The following is a 20,678-nucleotide window of genomic DNA, read 5'->3' as shown; positions in this document are numbered from 1 at the left end:
ATGAAATTTGTTTGGCAAGAGTAAGAGATGAGTCTAGAAGGCTAGGTTCCAGTTTGATTGTAAAGGTCCTTGAATACCTGCTAAGGATTTTTAACTTTATCTTAATGGATACTAGGGAGCCTTGAAAAATTTTTTAAGTTTATTTATTTATTTTGAGAGAGAAAAAGAGAGCACAAACAGGGGAGGGGCAGAGAGAGAGGGAGAGAATCCCAAACAGGCTCCGCACTGTCAGCTTGGAGCCCAGTGCAGGGTCTCAAACTCATGAACAATGAGATCATGACCTGAACCGAAATCCAGAATCAGATGTTTAACCCCTGGAATGTTTTATAAATTGAGAAAAGATTCCTCTAGCAGTATAGAGGCTGGACACTTTGCCCAGTGCTTTCTTCTCTTGTTCATTCTCTTATACGTATCTCTTTCAGTGGATTGTGAACTCTTTTGTGGTAAGTGCTTTATCACTTGTTTCTCATTCTCATCCACCAACCTCATTGTTCTCTAGCACTTGGTTTTGGAATGAAGTGAGAAACATAGAATTAAAATATTTCTTTACTTTTTTAAAAAAATGTTTATTTATAGAGAGAGAGTGAGAGTGTGCAAGCATCAGGGAGGGGCAGAGGATCCAATGCTGGCCTCAAACTCATGAACCGTGAATCACTACCTGAGCCTAAGTTAGATGCTTAAACGACTGAACCACCCAGGTGCCCCATTTACTTTTTTTTAATGCTTATTTATTTTGAGAGAGAGAGACATTCAGCAGGCAGTGTGCACAGGGGAGGGGCAGGAAGAGAGGGATAGAGAGAGAATCCCACTCAGGCTTCGCACTGCCCGAGCAGAGCCTGACACAGGGCTCACAGTCCCATAAACAGTGAGATCATGACCTGAGCTGAAATCAAGAGTCCGACGCTCAACTGCCTGACCTAGCCAGGTGCCCCCAAATATTTATTTTTTATTTATCTTTAGTAAGATTAGCCAGTCAGTCTTTACCTTCGTGTGAGTATCTTTCCTATCTTTATCTCTTTTTGTTTATTAAGTTTTTGTTTTAATTCCTGTTAGTTAACATACAATGTTATGTTAGTTTCAGGTGTATAATGTAGTGATTAAACAATTCCAAATATCACCCAGTGTGTGTTTGTTTTTTTTTTTAAGTTTAAAAAAAATGTTTTTTAATGTTTGTTTATTTTTGAGAGAGAGAGAGAGACAGAGTGTGAGCTGAGAAGGGGCAGAGAGAGACACACACAGAATCTGAAGCAGGCTCCAGGCTGTCAACACAGAGCCTGACATGGGGCTTGAACCCACGAACTGTGAGATCATGACCTGAGCTGAAGTCTGGCACTTAACCGACTGAGCCACCCAGGCACCCCTTAAGTTTTTATTTTAATTCTCCTGTCTTCATCTCATGTTCTAATTCCTCCCCCTCCCCCGGATGTCTCAATTTCATCATCCTGGAAACCCATACTAAAGGTCTTATGCCTCTCATATAAATTATTATTGGAAAGCTAAAGCACCTTTATTAAAAACAACTTTCAAGACATACATATCAAATTACTTATTTCAACAAATCTTCTACACAAACTCATAATCCCTATTTTTTAATATGATTGTATAAGGATAGTTGGGTTTTTTTTAACTTTTATTTTATTTAAGTTTATTTTATTTTATTTAAGTTTAAAATTTTTAAACTTTTTATTTAAGTTTATTTTATTTAAGTTTATTTAAGTTTATTTAAAAATTTTTTTTAACATTTACTTATTTTTGAGAGACAGAGCACAAGTGGGGAGGGGCAGAGACAAAAGGAGACAGAATCCAAAGCAGGCTTTAGGCTCTTGAGCTGTCAGCACAGAGCCTGACGCGGAGCTTGAACTCACAAACTGAGATCATGACCTGAGCCGAAGTCAGGCGCTTAACCAACTGAGCCACCCAAGCGCCCCAAGTCTATTTATTTTGAGAGAGAGAGAGGATGCATGCAGGTAGAAGGAGGGGCAGAGAGGGAGGAGAGAAAGAATCCCAAACATCCTCCACATGCTGTTGGCGCAGAGACCAACGCAGCAGACTTGATTCCGCGAACCGTGAGAACATGACCTGAGCCGAAATCAAGAGTCAGATACATGATGGGGCGCCTGGGTGGCTCAGTCAGTTAAGCGTCCGACTTCAGCCCAGGTCATGATCTTGCGGTCTGTGAGTTCAAACCCTGTGTCGGGCTCTGTGCTGACAGCTCAGAGCCTGGAGCCTGCTTCTGATTCTGTGTCTCCCCCTCTTTCTGCCCCTCCCCTACTCATGCTCTGTCTCTCTCTGTCTCAGAAATAAATAAACATTAAAAAAAAAAAGAGAGATACATGCTTAACCGGGTGGGCCACTCAGGTGCCCCTAGGAGGAACAAAATCTTTATTCAATTTAGGTTTTTAGAAAAAGGCCACTAGATTTATTGAACTTTAGTACTGTTAGCTATATTGAAGTAGCATTAGCTTGGTTAATTGATTTTTCTGAGTTTCTCCCCTACTCCCCCCCCCACCCCCAAGTAAACTCTGCTCCCAACCTGGGGCTCAAACTCACCACCCTGAGACCAAGAGTCACATGCTATTCCACCTGTGCCCCACTTTTCTGTTTTGCTCTAGAATTGCATTACTTATGAGCGATATCTTATACATGATATTGCATTGGATTTTGCTTGCAGTTGAGCATTACTCCTATGGCCCCTTTTTTAGCTGCTTTCATTACCATGATGGAATAGTGACTCCAGATAGGGTTTTTTTTGTTAGCTCTGTTACTAAAATCATAGCATCTGATTTAAGTTACTATTAGTATCATAGCACAATAATCTTTTATAGTGGCTTATTTTAGTGGGAAAAAGTTAGAAAAATATAAATAACCAGTTGGTCCGTTTCAGTATTTTCTGACCAGTATAATTGGCTAAGAATTACAAAGCAGTTCATATATTTTCATTATATAGGTTGTAGAATAATTCAGACTTCTCTTATTATACAAACATCTGTCTTCTTTGAATCTTAAGTATTCTTGAAGAGTATATTATGTAAGGAATTATTATACAACTTACAGAAATTCTGCCCTAAATTAGTATAAATTGTTTTTCTAGAGGTCCAATAAGGAGTTTCTCTAATCTTTAATAATCTGCCCCTTTTAAAGCATTCCTTTTAGTTATCTTTGGTGTTCCATTATTAGATTTTTTTAATTTTTAATTTATTTTTATTTTTTTAATTTACATCCAAGTTAGTTAGCATATAGTGCAACAATGATTTCAGGAATAGATTCCTTAATGCCTCTTACCCATTTAGCCCATCCTCCTCCCACAACCCCTCCAGGAACCCTCTGTTCTCCATATTTAAGAGTCTCTTATGTTTTGTCCCCTTCTCTGTTTTTATATTATTTTTGCTTCCCTTCCCTTATGTTCATCTGTGTCTTAAAGCCGTCACATGAGTGAAGTCATATGATATTTGTCTTTCTCTGAGTAATTTCACTTAGCATGATACCCTCTTGTTCCATCCACACATTGCAAATGGCAAGATTTCATGTTTTTTGATTGCTTAGTAATACTCCATTTTATACCACATCTTCTTTATCCATTCATCCATCGATGGACATTTGGGCTCTTTCCATACTTTGGCTATTGTTGATTGTGCTGCTATAAACATTGGGGTGCATGTGCCCCTTCAAAACAGCATACCTGTATCCCTTAGATGAATGCCTAATAGTGCAATTGTTGGGTTGTAGGGTAGTTCTATTTTTAATTTTTTGAGGAACCTCCATAGTGGCTGCACCAGTTTGCATTCCAGCCAGCAGTGAAAAGAGATCCTCTTTCTCTGCATCCTCGCCAACATCTGTTGTTGCCTGAGTTGTTATTGTTAGCCACTCTGATAGGTGTGAGGTGGTATCTCACTGTGGTTTTGATTTGTATTTCCCTGATGATGAATGATGTTGAGCATTTTTTATGTGTCGGTTGGCCATCTGGATGTCTTCTTTGGAGAAGTGTCTATTCATGTTTTTTGCCCTTTTCTTCACTGGACTATTTGTTTTTTGGGTGTTGAGTTTGGTAAGTTTTTTATAGATTTTGGGTACTAACCCTTTATCTGATAATGTCATATGTAAATCTTCTCCCATCCCGTCCGTTGCCTTTTAGTTTTGCTGATTGTTTCCTTTGCTGTGCAGAAGCTTTTTATTTTGATGAGGTCCCAATAGTTCATTTTTGCTTTTGTTTTCCTTGCCCCCCGAGACGTGTTGAATAAGAAGTTGCTGCAGCCAAGGTCAAAGAGTTTTTTGCCTGCTTTCTCCTCAAGGATTTTGATGGCTTCCTGTCTTATGTTTAGGTCTTTCACCCATTTTGAGTTTATTTTTGTGTATGGTGTGAGAAAGTGGTCCAGGTTCATTCTTCTGCATGTCGCTGTCCAGTTTTCCCAGCACCTTTTCCTGAAGAGACTGTCTTTATTCCATTGGATATTCTTTCCTGCTTTGTCAAAGTTTAGTTGGCCATATGTTTGTGGGTCCATTTCTGGGTTTTCTATTCTGTTCCATTGATCTGAGTGTTCTTGTGCCAGTACCATACTTTCTTGATGTTTACAGCTTTGTAATACAGCTTGAAGTCTGGGATTGTGATGCCTCCTGCTTTGGTTTTCTTTTTCAAGATTGCTTTGGCTATTCAGGGCCTTTTCCATACACATTTTAGGATTGTTTGTTTTAGCTCTGTGAAGAATGCTGGTGTTACTTTGATAGGTATTGCATTGAATATGTAGATTGCTTTGGGTAGTATTGACATTTTAACAATATTTGTTCTTCCTTTCTAGGGGTGTGAAATATTTTTCCATTTTTTTGTGTGTGTGTCTTCTTCAGTTTCTTTCATAAGCTTTCAGTAGTTTTCAGTGTATGGGTTTCTAACCTCCTTGGTTAGATTTATTCCTAGGTATTTTATGGTTTTTGGTGCAATTGTCAATGGGATCGATTCCTTGATTTCTCTGTCACTTCATTGTTGGTGTATAGGAATGCAGCCGATTTCTGTGCATTGGTTTTATATCCTGCCACTTTGCTGAATTCATGGATTAGTTCTAGCAGTTTTTTGGTGGAATCTTTCCATATAGAGTATCATGTCATCTGTGAACAGTGAAAGTTTGACCTACTCCTGGCCAATTTGGAGGCCTTTTATTTCTTTGTGTTGTCTGATTGCTGAGGCTAAGACTTTCAATACTATGTTGAATAGCAGAGGTGAGAGTGGACATCCCTGTCTTGTTCCTGACCTTAGGGGGAAAGCTCTCAGTTTTTCCCCATTGAGGATGATATTAGCATTGGAATTTTCATATATGGTTTTTATGTTCTCCAGGTATGATTCTTCTATCCCTACTTTCTTAAGGGTTTTTTTTTATCAAGAAAGGATGCTGTATTTTGCCAAATGTTTTCTGTGCATCTGTTGAGAGGATCATGTGGTTCTTGTCCTTTCTTTTATTGACGTGATGAATCACATTGATTGTTTTGTGGATATTGAACCAACCCAGCCTCCAAAGTATAAATCCCTCTTAGTTGTGGTGGATAATTTTTTTAATGTGTTGGTGGATCCAGTTGGCTAATATCTTGTTGAGGATTTTTGCATCCACGTTCATCAGGGAAATTGGTCTATAATTCTCCTTTTTAGTGAGGTCTTTGACTAGTTTTGGAACCAAGGCAGTGCTTCATAGAAAGAGTTTGGAAGTTTTCCTTCCATTTCTGTCTTTTTGGAATAGCTTCAAGAGAACAGGTGTAAACTCTTCCTTAAATGTTTGGTAGAATTCCTCTGGAAAGCCATCTGGCCCTGGACTCTTGTTTTTTTTGGGAGAGTTTTGATTACTAATTTGATTTCCTTACTGGTTATGGGTCTGTTCAAATTTTCTTCCTGTTTCAGTTTTGGTAGTGTATATGTTTCTAGGAATTTGTCCATTTCTTCCAGATTGCCCATTTTATTGTCATATAATTGCTTGTAGTATTCTCTTATTCTTGTTTGTATTTCTGCTGTGTTGGTTGTGATCTCTCCTCTTTCATTCTTGTTTTTATTTATTTGGGTCCTTCTCTTTTTCTGTTTGATCAAACTGGCCAGGGGGTTATCAATTTTGTTAATTCTTTCAAAGAACCAGCTTCTGGTTTCATTGATCTTTTCTACTGTTTTTTTGGTTTCGGTAGCATTGATTTCTGGCCTTATCTTTATTATTTCCTGTCTTCTGCTGGTTTGGGGTTTTATTTGCTGTTCTTTTTCCAGCTCTTTAAGGTGTAGGGTTAGTTTTGTATCTGAGATGTTTCTTCCTTCTTTAAGAAGGCCTGGATTGGTATATACTTTCCTCTTAGGACTGCCTTTGCTGCGTCTCAGAGGTTTTGGGCTGTGGTGTTACCATTTTCATTGGCTTCCATATACTTTTTAATTTCCTCTTTAACTTCTTGGTTAGCCCATTCATTCTTTAGTAGGATGTTCTTTAGTCTCCAAATATTTGTTACCTTTCCACATTTTTTCTTGTGGTTGATTTTGAGTTTCATAGCGTTGTGGTCTGAAAATATGCATGGTATGATCTCAATCTTTTTGTACTTGTCAAGGGCTGATTTGTGTCCCAGTATGTGATCTGTTATGGAGAACATTCTATGTGCACTGGAAAAGAATGTGTATTCTACTGCTTTAGGATGAAATGTTCTGAATATATCTGTTAAGTCCATCTGGTTCAGTGTGTCATTCAAAGTCATTGTTTCCTTGTTGATTTTCTGTTTAGATGATCTGTCCATTGCTGTAAGTGGGGTGTTGAAGTCCCCTACTATTATGGTATTATTATCAACGAGTTTCTTTATGTTTGTGATTGATTTATATATTTGGGTGCCTCCACATTTGAACCATAAATGTTTACCATTGTTAGATCTTCTTGGTGTATAGACCCCTTAATTATGATATAATGACCTTCTTCATCTCTTGTTACAGTCTTTATTTGAAAGTCCAGATTGTCTGATATAAGTATGGCTACTCCGGCTTTCTTTTGGTGACCATTAGTATGATAGATGGTTCTCCATCCTCTCACTTTCAGTCTGAAGGTGTGTTTAGGTCTAAAGTGGGTCTCTTGTAAACAACATATAGATGGATCTTGTTTTCTTATTCATTCTGTTACCCTGTGTCTTTTGAGTGGAGCATTTAGTCCATTGACGTTTAGAGTGAGTACTGAAAGATACGAATTTATTGCCATTATATTTCTTGTAGAGTTGGAGTTTCTGGTGGTGTTCTCTGGTTGTTTCTAGTCTGTGTTGCTTTTGATCTTCTTCTTCTTCTTTTTTTTTTTCCCTTCATCTTTTCTCCCCTCTGAGAGTCCCCCTTAAAATTTCTTGCAGGGCTGGTTTAGTGTTCACAAACTCCTTTAATTTTTATGTGTCTGGGAAACTTTTAATCTCCCCTTCTATTTTAAATGACATCCTTGCTGGATAAAGAATTCTTGGCTGCATATTTTTCCGATTCAGCACATTAAATATATCCTGCCACTCCTTTCTGGCCTTCCAAGTTTCAGTGAATAGGTCTACTGCAAACCTGATCTGTCTTCCCTTGTAGGTTAATGACTTTTTTTTCCCTTGCTGCTTTCATGATTCTTTCCTTACCTGAGTATTTTGCAAATTTGATTATGATACGCCTTGTTGATGGTCAGTTTTTGTTGAATCTAATGGGAGTCCTCTGTGCTTCCTGGATTTTGATGTCTGTATCTTTCCCCAGGTTAGGACAGTTTTCCAATATGATTTGTTCACATAACCCTCCTACCCTTTTTTCTCTCTCTTCGTCTTCTGGGACCCCTATGATTCTGATGTTCTTTTTAATGACTCACTGAATTTTCTAATTCTTAAATCGTGCTGATATGCTGCTTTAACTCATCCATCCTTACCGCTGTGGCATCCATTTCAGATTGCATCTCAGTTATAGCGTTTTTTATCTCATCCTGAGTAGCAAAAGCTAGAAGTAAAAACTTCTTTTATCTCCACAGAAAGGGATTCTAATCTATTTTGACCCCAACTAGTATTCTTATAATTGTGATTCTAAATTCTGGTTCAGACATCTTGCTTGTATCTGTGCTAAATCCCTGCTTGTCGTTTCTTTGTACTCTTTCTTTTGGGGTGAATTCCTTCATTTTGTCATTTTGAAGGAAGCAAAGGAATTAGTAAGGAAAAAAATTAAAATTAAAAACAACACACACACACACACACACACAAATCAAATAAATGATGCTAGATCCTAGATGTGTTTTGGTCTGGGTGTTGAAAGGGGCTTGATAGATTAGAGAAAAAAGGGAAAAAGAAAAAAAGAAAACGTTTGAAAATTTGAAAAAAATGAATACAATGTAATAGAATAAAATGAAATGATGGAAGTAAAGTAGAATTTGAAAAATTAACAAAAAAGTAAAAAATATAGTAGAAATTAAAAATATTTTTAAGAAAAATTGAAAATAAAAATAAATTTTTTTCTTTATTCAAGGAAAAGAAAAGAAACAAACAAAAAAAAGAAAATTGAATAGATGGACCAGTGAACATCCTGAAATATGATTGAAATTACACTGTTTTCCCCTAGAAGTCAAACTATGGAGCACTTTATAGTCCATAAACTAAGCAGGCAGAGAGACTTGTATTGTTCCTGAAGAGCAAGGTTGGCCCAGTTGGGTGGGGCTCAGTTTAACAGCTCCGTTCTCCACTAGATGGCGCTGCTTAGCTTACTGGGGTGGATTGTTGTGGTGCTTTTAGGTATGTATGTGCATGAGTGGGAAGGGTGAAAATGGTGTCACCCACCTACCCAGTCTCTAATATCAGAACTCTTTTCTCCCCAGTCAGCAACCACGCACCCGTCCTTTGTCTGCAGCTTCTGTCTGCTCCCTGCTTTTACACTGTCTGTGACCAAGCCATCAGGTTGCCACACGGCACCTCCCTCCTGAGTGTATTCTCAGATACTGCTGTGTTTCCCGACCCCTCACTTATGAGGGACTGCCTTTTTGACCCGTTCTGACCCTCTGCAGGAGGGTCTCACCAAGCAATGGCTGGGTGCCAGCTGCACCCAGGAACGTTCGCGGGATTGTGCTGCTGCTGATGCCCAGAGACTGTGGCTGGGTGCCAGCCCGCCCCAGAAAAAGTTAACGCATTTGTGTAGCAGCAGCGTTTCAGGGATTATGGAAAATCACAACATACGTCTGGCACCAGGCTTCACCCTTAATGATCTTGTTCCAGCACCAGTGAATGTGGTTGTTCTCTGGGGTCTGCTGGGACCCCTGGGGTCTGCTGGGGTGGTCGCACAGACTCTACCAAATGTCCTCCCAGCAGGGGAACTGACTCTCCCTGTGTGGCCCGAAGACTCCCCAGACTTTACTCTGCTCCTGGGGTTTCACCCTTCCCACCAGAGCACTGCCAGGTACCGAGCTGCAAAGTTTTAGACTCCGCACTCCCTCTGTTTATAGAGTCTTAATGGAATTTAAACCCTCTCCTTTCTCCCTTTTTTTTTTTTCAGTCCCTGTGGCTGTTTCCACTTTTCCACTTTCTCTCTAGCTGCTTTTGTGAGAGGTGCTTTTCCCATACTCTCCCCGTCTCCATGTTCTCTCCGCAAGCAAAAACAGCTCCCTGCCCTCCGTCGCTTCTCTCTCCCCTAGTTAACCTCTCCATGCCACGTACCTGCTGAGTTCTGTGGTTCAGTTTGTGCAGATTGTTGTGTTAATCTTCAGATCAGTTTTCTAGGTGTGCAGGATGGTTTAGTGTTGATCTGGCTGTATTTCATGGACGCAAAACACAAAAAAACTTCCATGCTGTTCTGCCATCTTGGCTCCTACATTGGGACTTTCGAGATATCTTTGAGTTATAAAGTTCTTGTTTAGTTTCACTGAGGGCAGAAAACATATCCTATGATTTCATACCTTTAAATTTGTTGAGACTTGTCTTATGATCCAGCATTTGTTTTCAGTTAGGGAATACCTAAATTCTAGATTCATCTAGAATTACCTTTACTCTTCCATTGAAGTCTTAGATTGTTACAAAGAGGACTGTCTTCTAAAATGCTAAGAATTGCTTATGTTCACTGAGCATATCGAATCACACTAACCACATTTATATGTATAAGCAACCGTTCTGTGACATAAGATTTATTATACTTATTTTATATAGATGAAACTGGGGAACAGAAAGATTCATTAAACTCCAAGTTACATAGATGGTAAAGGTGGGCTGGAAAACAGAAAAAAAAATCCATAGCGATAGAAAGTAGATTAATGGTTGTCAGGGGTAAGGATTATATGGGTTGACCGCTAATAGGTATGGTATTTTTTTGGAGTAATGAAAATGTTTTGGAATTAGTGGTAATGGTTGTACAACTTTGTGAATATACTAAAAACCACTAAATTTTGTTCTGTAGAAGGGTGAATTTTATGGTCTGTGAATTATTTCTCAAAAAAAAAAACCACACAAAAAAACTGAGATTCTAACCCAGAAACTGCTTCATATATTCCTTTTTCATTCAGTAGACCTTTGAGGTTGGAACAGGTTCAGTATTAGAAGTAAAATCTCATCAGAAAGACTATAATTTAGAGATATATCCTTTAGAGATATATATGGCCTATTGCAAATGTTCTGGTTTTTCAGTAATTCAGGTACTCCCATGTATAAATGGAATTACATATTTAAATTTATTTCGAGTATATTCCGAATAAGATTAGAAAGTTAAATAAAGCTCTGCAAGTAGGCCCTCAAATAAAGGATAGCTCATGGTGCTTGTTAAAGGCCTGTGATGCCATCTGCCCTCTCTCTTTTAGCTAACTTCACCTTCCAACCTCAACTTTAAAGTCATTTTTTTCTGGGAAGTTTTTTCTAATCTTCCAGCCTTATAGAAGACTGTTCCTGCCCACAACACCCTGTGCGTAAAGTAACCTCTTCCCCCAACGGGGGGCTCAAACTCATGACTAAAGACTGGGAGTTGCATGCCCTACCGACTGAACCAGGCAGGTGTCCCACTTCTGTACTTTTTATCACACTCAATAATTAATTTTTTCTGTCTCCCCTATTTAAACCAAATGGGGGCTATGTTTTTTTTTTTGTTTTTGTTTTAATCTTAGCATTCGCATTATCCTTGGCATTTAGTGTGTGTGTTCATTAAAATGAAGAAATAGGAGTAGGATCTTTTCTTACATTTGCTTTGGGCTACAAATCTTTAAAAGATACAGCCCTACCATTTGGATTAGATTTCATACCTAAATTGTTTGCCAGTGGTTGTCATTATAGTAAAATGGAATTGGAATTTCACTGAAATCATTGTCATGCCTGGTCTTTAGAGAATTACAAGAGAGTACATAGTATTTTGCAGATGGTGTCATTTCAGAAATGTTATTATAAGTGTTGGATTTGAGCTAGAATTTCTATTTTATATGGAGGGAGCATTAAGACAGCATTGTAAGTGATGTTATAAGTTTTAGAGATCACTTACAAATATTTGCATCAGAATGGGATTTTTTAACTTTTCATTCCAGTTTGCTAATCTAAAATGAGCTATTTAGAGAATTATCTTTTGAGTAAATGTATACCTTTTTGTGTTTAAAACTACCGCTTCTTTGTAAAGAAATTCAGTAGACATTAGTGTTGGTAATCAGTTAACCAAAAGTCATATAATGGGGAATAACGAAAAATGATACATAGACCTTTAATTAATTAATTATTTTTAATGTTTATTTATTTTTGAGAGAGAGAGAGTGCGAGCGGGAAGGAACAGAGAGAGAGGAAGACACAGAATCTGAAGCAGGCTCCACGCTCTGAGCCATCAGCACAGAGCCCAACGTGAGGCTTGAACTCACGAACCACGAGTTCACAACCTGAGCCGAAGTCGAAAATTTAACTGACTGAGCCACCCAGGTGCCCCTGAAGTCCAACTTTTAAATATTTTTCTTTTATACTGCTTTTTGAGCCCTATTTAAGAAATCTCTGCTTCCCCCAGCACATGAAGATAGTATCCTGTACTTTTGAAGCTTTAGGGTTTAAACTTAAAATTAGGGCTGTGATCCATCTCAAAGTAATTTTTTTTGTATATGGTGTAAAGTGTTGTAGGGATTAAGATTCTTTTATATTTTATGTTTAGATGTCCAGTGTCCCTTATCTTCCCCACTGAATTCTGTTTACACCTTTGTAATAAATTAAGTAGCCATACATATGTGGGTTCATTTCTGGACCCTACTCTATTGGCCTGTTTGTGTGTACATTAATATCATATTGTCTTATTTATAACTATAGCTTTATAGTAAATCTTGAAATCTGGTAGTGTAGGTTCCTCTGGTAGCGTAGATTCCTCAGTGTTACTCTTCACGATTGTCTTGGCACAGCAACATGTCGGTGAGGACGTGGAGAAAGAGGAACCCTTTTGCACTATTGGTAAGAATGCAAACTAGTGCAGCCACTCTGAACAACAGTATGGAGGTTCCTCAAAAAATTAAAAATAGAACTATCCTGTGATCCAACAATAAAAACAATTAGTATTTATCCAAAGGATACAGGAGTGCTGATTTGAAGGGGCACATGCACCCCAATGTTTATAGCAACACTGTCTACAACAGCCAAACTGTGGAGAGAGCCGAAATGTCCATTGACGGATAGATAAAGATGTGTATATATATACGCTGGAATATTACTCGGCAATGAAAAAGAATGAAATCTTGCCATTTGTAGCAATGTGGATGGAGCTAGAGTGTATTATGCTAAGCGAAATAAGAGAATGATAATATCCTATGATTTCACTCATATGTGAAATTTAAGATACAAAACAGATGAAAATAAGGGAAGGGAAGCAAAAATAATACAAAAACAGGGAGACAAACCATAAGAGACTCTTAAATACAGAGAACAAACTGAGGGTTGCTGGTCAGGTGTTGGGTGGGGGCATGGGCTAAATGGGCAAGGGGCATTAAGGAGGACACTTGTTGGGATGAGCGCTAGGTGTTATATGTAAGTGATGAATCACTAAATTCTATTCCTGAAATCATTATAACACTGTATGTTAGCTAACTTAGATTTAAATTAAAAAAAAAAAAAAAGATTGTCTTGGCTCTTCTAAGTTATTTGCTTTTATAAATAAGTTTTTGAATCACTTTGTCAATTTATACCAAACTAACCTAGACCCTGCTCTTTAAATTGGGATTGCATTGAATTTATTTTTTTATTTTTATTTTTTTTATGTTTATTTATTTTTGAGAGAGAGAGAGAGAGCAAGCGAGTAAGCATGAGCGGGGTAGGAGCAGAGAGAAGGGGAGACGCAGAATCCCAAGCAGGCTCCAGGCTCTAAGCTTTCAGCACAGAGCCAGTGCAGGGCTGGAACTCTTGGACTGCGACATCATGACCTGAGCCAGATTCAGATGCTTAACTGACTGAGCCACCCAGGCACCCTGGGATTGCATTGAATTTAACAATATTGAGACAATACTGAGTTTTCCAATCCTTGGACGTGGTATATTTCTCCATCTATTTAGTTCTTCCTTAAGTTCTCTCAGCAGTGTTTCACAATTTTCAGTGTAGAAATCTTGCATATTTTATTAGATACCTAGGTATCTTGTTTTTGATACTGCATAAATAGTATTTTTAAATTTCAGTTTTCATTTGTGGCTAGTGTGTAGAAATACAGTTGATTTTTGTATAATGACTTTGTATGCAGGGCCTTGCTAAATTTACTTATTTAAAAATTTTGTAGATTATTTTGTATCTTTGGTCATGAATGATATTGGCCTGTAATTTTCCTTTTTAATAATCTCATCACTTTAAAAAAATAAATCAGAGTTATATAGGCACGATTGATTTCATATTTGAAAGTCGGCCATTCTAATTCATTCCATTAACTTAAAGGAGTAAAACCATATAGTCATTTCAGTAGATGTAGAAAAAGCATATCACAAAATTAAAAACCTATTTGTAATTAGTTACACTTAAAAATTTTTTTAATGTTTATTTTTGAGAGAGAGACAGAGCACCAGTGGGGAAGGGGCAGAGAGAGAGAGGGAGACACAGAATCTGAAGCAGGCTCCAGGCTCTGAGCTGTCAGCACAAAGCCTGATGTGGGGCTTGAACTGTGAGATCATGACCTGAGCCGAAGTCAGACACTCAACCAACTGAGCCACCTAGGCGCCCCTCAGTACGCTTTTAATTAAGAACAGAAGTGAACATCCTAAATCTGATAAAGGATATTTACCAGGAACCCCCTTCCCCCAAAATAACCTACAAATAACACCATACTTGATAAAAATACCGACCTCATTTCTTTTGAGTTTGGGCAGAAGACTGATGTCCATAGGAATATTTTAAAATCTTTTTTAATGTTTATTTTTGAGAGAGACAGAGAGAGACAGAGCACAAGGGGAAGGAGCAGAGAGAGAGGGAGACACAGAATCCAAAGCAGGCTTCAGGCCCTGAGCTGTCAGCACAGAGCCCCATATGGGGCTCAAACTCACAAACCGTGAGATCATGACCTGAGCCGAAGCTGGACGCTCAACTGACTGAGCCACCCAGGAGCCCCTACATAGGAATATTTTAAAGCCAGCCCCAGAAATCTAATCATCCTATCAATAGTTCTGGCAATTAGCCTACAAAACAATGGAGAGAAAATATCAGAATGCATAGTCCATAGCAGTTTCATAAAACTTTTACTTCAGTAATGTAATTGTATACTGGGTTGGGATTTTAAATGTATATGTTAATGTGCTTTTATAGTCAGAATACTTAGGAGCCCACTGTCCTAGAATATTGAATCTTTGAGAAATCTACCGATTGCTTGAAACTTCACTTAAATGAAACTTTTGCAGTTTGTTTTATTGAGGCTGTTTTGTGACAAATTATTTTTCCTTACTAGTTTTACTGAGGAAGGCTGTTGTCTAATTTATAAACAATAAACTGCACTTCAGGGGCACCTAGGTGGCTCAGTTGGTTAAGTGCCCTACTCTAGATTTTGGCTCAGGTCTTGATCTAGTGGGGTTGAGATTGAGCCCCACGTCAGGCTTTGCCAATCCTGCTTGGGATTTTCTCTCTCCGTCTCTTTGCCCCTCCCCCGCTGGCTCATGTGTTTTCTCTCTCTCCCTCTCTCTCTCTCTCTGTCTCTCTCTCTCTCTGTAAATATTTGAACAAAAAAAGGGGCAACTGGGTGTCTCAGTCAGTTAAGTGTCTGACTCTTGGTTTTGGCTCAGGTCATGATGTCCTGTTTCGTGAGATTGAGCCCCGCATTGGGCTCTCTGGATATGGAGCCTGCTTAGGGTTCATTCATTCTCTCTCTCTCTCTTTTTCTCTCTCTTCCCCCCCTTCCCTTTCTCTCCCTCTCTCTCCTTTTCTCTCCCTCTCTCTCCTTCTCCCTCTCTTCTCCTCCCCACCTGTCCCTCAACCTTGCATGTGTTCACTCACTCTCTCTCTCAAAATAAATAAATAAACTTAAAAAAAAAGATTCTCCTTCCTTCTTCCTCTGCCCCTCCCCCACTCATACTCTCACTCTCTTAAAAACTACAATTCTTTGAGGCTTGACAGTGCAATAATCACAAAATAAAGAACATCTCCATCATGCCTGAAAGATTCTATACTTTACCTACTAGCCCTAAGAAACCACTGATCTACCTTTCTTGTTTGCTTTATTTTGTTTTAAGGATAAATGAATAATGAATTAAACAATTTTAAAATAAACTATAATTTTTAGAATAGTTTTAGATTTACAGAAAAACTGAGAAGATAACTATAGTTCCCATAAACCTGTACCCAGTTTCTCCTATTATTGACATCTTTCGTTAATATGGTACGTTTTTCATAATTAATGAACCAATATTATACATTATTATTATGTAAAATCCATAATTTACTTAGGTTTTCTTACTTTTTTCCCCAGTGTCCTTTATCTGTTCCAGGATTCTGTCAGATATCCTATTACATTAGTTTTCACGTCTCTTTAGGCTCCTCTTGGCTGTAACAGTTTCTCAGACTTTTTTTTTTAATGTTGATTTTTGAGAGAGAGAGAGCGTGAGCAGGGGGAGGGCAGAGAGAAAGAGGATCCAAAGCAAGCTCTGCGCTATCAGTAGAGAACCCAATGGGCGGGCTCCAACTCACAAACTGTGAGATCATGACCTGAGCTGGAGTTGGAAACTTAACCGACAGAGTCACCCAGGCACCCATCAGATTATTTTATTTTATTTTATTTTATTTTATTTTATTTTATTTTATTTTATTTATTTTTTAACGTTTATTTATTTTTGAGACAGAGAGAGAGCATGAATGGGGGAGGGTCAGAGAGAGGGAGACAAAGAATCTGAAACAGGCTCCAGGCTCTGAGCTGTCAGCACAGAGCCCGACGCGGGGCTTGAACTCACGGACCGCGAAATCATGACCTGAGCTGAAGTCGGCCGCTTAACCGACTGGGCCACCCAGACGCCCCAGATTTTTTATTTTAATAAACTTGACAGTTGGAGGAGTACTGGTCAAGTATTTTGTGAGATGCTCCTCTGCTGGAATTTGATCTTTTCGTTATGATTAGACTGGGGTTACTGATTTTTGGAATTGATTTGCTCTTTTTATAAGAAAGAACATTCTAAAAAGTGGAATAGCCTTCTTAAGGCTGCAGTGGCTGTTTAAATGGCTTTGAGATTGAAAAAATGGTCCTGAAACATTGTGCAGTGTCTGGCACAGTATAAATAACATAATGAAAAAAGAGCCCTGGACTAAGTATAAATGCCTCTTTTTTTAGTATATATTGAGAGCACTGTTTTATTTTTGCTTGCTCCATAGAGACCCTTCATTTAAGTTTTTAAATCCCCCTTTAAAAAAAAAAGACATTTTACCCATATGTTCCTAAATTCATCTTAAATTATGTCTATAAAATAAACTTACTTAGACCTTACGTCTAATGACAGTTTTAGAGACAAATTTGCAGAATTAGGATTAATTGAAGGTATGGCTTTCATCAATGAAGAGTATTTTTGTAAGGGTTGTTAGGAAAGAAACAGAGCCACCTTGAGATTTCTCTGAAATCTTCTTTCCTAACGTATCACTTAGAAAATTTCACTTTTTCGCATTAACTGTGTTTCGTTAGTTTCATCCCAGTGCTACTTTTCTCTGTTGCTAGCAAAATTAAATCTTTTCCTTAAACAAGAGTTGGCAGAAAAAAATTAGATCTCTACCAAATTTTGGAAAGGTTAAGGATTAGGATGAAAACATTTGTTCTCTAAAATTCCTTGTGATACAACAGTGTCATTACAGTGGAGATGTTTGCTTGGGAATAAAATGTTAATTTCATATTGGAAAGTTGTTTAAGATTTAAAATAAATTGTTAATTTTCTTATAATATCCTTGAGATGCTAACGTGGAAGAAAATTAAAATTGTTGGTTTTCAGGTCCTTTTGTTAGGGGCATTGGGTAGGAGAAAAAATTTTGGTCTCACAGAGATAGAGGTGGTTATTCAACAGCCTAGTTGCTCACTGTTTTCAAGATTGTTTTAACTATTTTAGATCCTTTGCATTTTCCTGTAAACTTTAGAATCAGCTTCTCATTTTCCATTTTTTAAAGGCTGTTGGGATTATGATTGAGATTATGTTTAACGTGTAAATTGGAGAAAATTGATATCTTAATATTGATTCCCCTTAATTTAGTATATGGTATATTTTTATATTTATTTAGATTTTCTTAATATTCTTAAATATAGAGTGTTTTGGTTTCAATGTAGAGTTCTTACACATCTTGTTAAGTTTATTCACCTTATGTGGAATTTAACATTTTTGGTTTTGTTTGCTTCTGGCATTTAGAAACGCAGTTGATTTTTGTATATCGACCTTCTGTACTGAGACCTTGCCAAATATACTAGTTCTAGTAGATTTTTGTTTGTTTGTTTATAGTCCTAGTAGATTTTAAAAATTCGCTTCTTAGGATTCTTCTACATGAGAAGTTGTGTCATCAGTAAAAGAGAACAGTGTTTTGTGTGCCTTTTATTTATTTTTCTTATCAGTATTGCACTGGCCAAGACCACCAATACCATACTGAATAAAAGTGGTGGATTGAGGGCATCAGGGTGGGTCAGTCAGGTGAGCGTCCAACTCTAGATTTTGGCTCAGGTCATGATCCCAGGGTCATGGAATTGAGCCCTGAGTTGGGTTCTGCTCTGAGAGCCTAAGAGTCTCTCTTCCTGTATCTCTGCCCCTCACCCCCACTCACTTAACACACACACTCTCTCCCTCTAAAAACAAAAGTAAAAAGTAAAAAAGAAGTGGTGGGTTGGACATCCTTGCTTTTCCCCCCCATTCTTTGGAGGAAACCATTTAGTTTACCATTACAATGGTGACTATAGATTTCATTGTACATACTGTTTATCTGATTGCTACATTTTCCTTCCATTCGGGTTTACTAGTTTCCTTAGAGTTTTCATCATGAATCTGTTGAATTTTGTCATATACTATGTTTATATATTGAGATAAACTTACGGATTTCTTTTATTCTGTTAATATTCTGGATTACATTATTTTATTTATTTTGTATGATCTAACCTTTTATTCCTGGGATAATCCCCACCTACTTATGAAGATATTTTTATATTTACAGGGATTTGATTTGCTAATACTTTGTTAAGGAATTTTGAGTCTGTGTTGATGAGAGATAATTGATCCATAATTTTCACTTTATTGTAATGTCTTTGTTAGGGTTATGCTCATCTCATATCATGAGTTGGAAAGTCTTCTTTGTCACTTAAAAAAAAAAATGTCTATTTTTTTTGAGCCGGGGATGAAGAGCAGAGAGAGAGGGAGACAGAGAATCCTAAGCAGGCTCTGCACTGTGAGCACAGAGCCTGATACAGGGCTCAAACCCATGAACCATGAGATCAGACCTGAGCCAAAATCAAGAGTCACTTTTTTTTAAAAAAAGAGTTTAGGGGCACCTGGGTGGCTCATTCAGTTGAGCATCCGTCTCTTAATTTTGGCTCCAGTCATGATCCCAGGGTCATAGGAAGTTGGGTTCAGTGATGAGCATGGAGCCTGCTTAAGATTCTCTCTCTGTCCCTTTCTCTGTGTGTGTGTGTGTGTGTGTGTGTGTGTGTGTGTACATGTTCAAATATATATTCGGCTCAGGTCATTCAATATATGTGTGTGTGTGTGTATATATATTATACATGGGGGGCACAGAGAATATATCTATAATCGCAGCATTAAATCCTTGTTTTCTAACTATAACATCTGAGTCATCTTGGATTGGAGCCTGTTTTCTTTCTTTCTTTTTTTGAGTATGAATTATGTGTTTTTATTTCTTTGCATTTACTATTTTTTTTATCATATAGTAGACATGATGGAGAAAGTATACAGAGACTCTGGATTTTGTTGTTCCTCCAAAGAGTTTTTTGTGGCTGAGAAGGCAGTTACCTTGGCTTGATTCAAACTCTAAACTCCCCGTGTCCTGTAGTAGCTCAATTGTTTCAAAACCCAGCTGCTACTTTTCACTGGGAATCCTGAAGTCTTCCCATCAATCCTCATAGGTAGTTTAGGAAATCAGCTAAGGATTTGGAGATATTTTATGTTTTAAATGCAGATTTTCCAATTCACTTTCTTTGTAGCTTCTTCCCCGTAATCTTTCTAATTGTTCTGTGCCCTGAACTTTGTCCTCCAACTCAAGTCAGTTAGGTTGTGGGCTGCCAGAAACCTAAGTGTGGTCATGCAAAAAATTACAGACTGGAAAACCTCACTTTGCTATTTTTCATTCAAGGATATAGTATCTTTCATTTTGTAATTTCTTATGGTCTATGTTCAGGTTCTTTAAAACCTGGAGGCTGGGTAGGTAGTGCAACATAATTTCTTCTGCCATTATGGCCATGTTACCTTTTTTTGTTTTTTTTAAGTTTACTTACTTATTTTGAGGGGGTGGAGAGGGGCAGAAAGAGAGGGAGAGGGAGAATCCCCAGCAGGTTCTGTTTGGAGCCCAATATGGGGCTTGATCTCATGAACCATGAGATGATGACCTAAGCTGAAATCAAGAGTCAGGCACTCAACCAACTGAGCCACCCAGGTGCCCTACATTTACTTTATAGAGTCCAATCAGTGTTCAAAATAGTACTGCGTATATTGTTTCTGGCTTTCCTTTGAATGGTTCTAGCATTTTACCTTTAAGTATGTATTTTTAAATATAAAAAATATTTCAGAAAAACATATACTAACATTAGTTATATATGGGTGGTATGATATACATAATTTTCACTTTGTTCTTGTTATTTTCTGTGCTGCCTGCTTTACAAATATACATTTTACTCTTTTATGTGAAAGAGGTGGTGGGTGTTTTTTTTTAAAAAATGAAAACTATATGTACTATTTACTAATGAAGAAGTACATAGTTCCACTGTTGCTTTATAAAGAGACTTCTTCTCAAACATCAGTTTGCTTTTGACTAGGGTTTGGGGACTAGCTATAGCTTTTCTCTTCAACATGCTGTTTTAGGCTTTCTGAAATAAGACATTTGGGGTACATGATTTAGTGGGATTCTTCCTTCTTTGGCCCATTTTTTCCCCTCAGGTTTTCATATGATATATGATTAGAGAATATAATATAGAGGCCAGGATCACACCTTTTTTACATTTGGGGGAGCATTTGAGATACTTATTTGCACAGCTCTTTGACATAATTAATACACTTACTTGTATTAATTTAGTATTTGTTGGATCTGTGTCAAGCTACTGGAAAAATAGGAAAATTAGATAT

The 20,678-nt window shown here is 37.7% G+C and overlaps 1 protein-coding gene across 2 annotated transcripts in view; it reads left to right on the top strand.

The window, feature by feature from the left end:
• The window catches only part of RAB6A (RAB6A, member RAS oncogene family), an 84,136-nt gene that overhangs the window by 22,048 nt on the left and 41,410 nt on the right, over positions 1-20,678 (top strand). The gene's annotated exons all lie outside the window — the stretch shown is intronic.

Source organism: Acinonyx jubatus, chromosome D1 (genome assembly GCF_027475565.1).
Source record: "Acinonyx jubatus isolate Ajub_Pintada_27869175 chromosome D1, VMU_Ajub_asm_v1.0, whole genome shotgun sequence".
In the NCBI taxonomy this organism is placed as follows: Eukaryota; Metazoa; Chordata; class Mammalia; order Carnivora; family Felidae; genus Acinonyx; species Acinonyx jubatus.
Note: the sequence above shows the minus strand (reverse complement) of the source record. Positions and strands in the feature narration are given on the sequence as shown.